Source organism: Hippocampus comes, unplaced genomic scaffold (genome assembly GCF_001891065.2).
Source record: "Hippocampus comes isolate QL1 unplaced genomic scaffold, H_comes_QL1_v1.1 C16892496, whole genome shotgun sequence".
Classification (NCBI taxonomy): domain Eukaryota; kingdom Metazoa; phylum Chordata; class Actinopteri; order Syngnathiformes; family Syngnathidae; genus Hippocampus; species Hippocampus comes.
Window position 1 is genome coordinate 1 of NW_017840701.1, and position 1,125 is coordinate 1,125.

At 46.0% G+C, this 1,125-nt stretch overlaps 1 long non-coding RNA gene across 1 annotated transcript; it reads right to left on the minus strand.

The window, feature by feature from the left end:
* Positions 1–31: 31 nt before the first annotated feature.
* LOC109509422 (uncharacterized) lies at positions 32–1,089 on the minus strand. Its single transcript, XR_002166943.1, has 4 exons — positions 1,024–1,089; positions 339–475; positions 213–266; positions 32–139 (listed from the first exon to the last, which is right to left on the minus strand). It is a non-coding gene; the product is annotated as an uncharacterized LOC109509422 (long non-coding RNA).
* Positions 1,090–1,125: the final 36 nt, after the last annotated feature.

The window sequence follows — 1,125 nt, forward strand, 5'->3', positions numbered from 1 at the left end:
ACACACACACACACACACACACACAAATGAAAACACAGTGGGGAAAAAAAGGGTGTTGCTTTTTGCATGGCTCCTTACCGGGTTCCTGGGTGAAACAGTGAAGGACCGTGGCGGCGTAATTCACATCGATCCTCCTCACCTGCGCAAGCACACACACGCCTTAAAGTTTCCTGTTGGCTAACTGATAAACATTTTCGACGATGAAAACGTACATGAATACAAGAGTGAGCGTCCGGCAAGGTCAGGCCAATGGACGAGTGCTCCCCCTGATGAAGACATGGTGGTTGCGGCGGTTTCTTGCAGACATTGTGGAACGACGCTCACTTTTGGCGACCTACCACTTGTGCAGTCATGCGGGCCCCCGTCGTGCGACACGCCGCAGAGCCTTGGGACGGCGTGCATGCGTCAATGCGGAAAGTGGCGTTGATGTGTGAGGTCAGCGTCAAACCCTGCGGTGTCCAGCTCACATCCCACACTGAAAAGAACATTTAGTTGTCATGGACACATACAAAATATGGGGACTGTATAGTCTCATTAGTCCCACACATTACTATCCAATACAAAGTGCACAGAAAAATATCATTTTAAACAAAAAGGTTGAGAATTGAAGCTCCGCGACATACTTTAACATAGTTCAATAACAAGAAAATGTCACAAGGTGGCAGCAAAGCAAGGCAGGAGGCCCCTCCAACCATCTTCAACGTTGTTCCTTGGCACACATGGATGGCACCAAAACAATATGTGAAGCGCCTCAACTCATGTCCACATGTTCCTTGGTACCGAGATGGGGGTGTAGCACTACAAGAAGCTCCTCAAGCCACTTCAGAATTGTTCCTTCGCACCAAGATGCCGCGAGAGCAATAGTCATACATCCCCGAAATGTTATACAAGTTAAAACAAAAACTGCAAGACATGCATGGCAACAACTACAACGGTGTTGCATAATGTGGACTTGCTTTAAGGGCATTTTCACTAACACCGACAGAATATTAAAAATATTTTATTATTCTGAAAAAGTCATACCTTGGAGTCTCCTGACAAAAGGACACTTGATCCAAGACTGGTTGCCTGCAGTGAACTGATCAATAAATCAACAAACAACAAAAGAAATTTCAATTCTAGCAC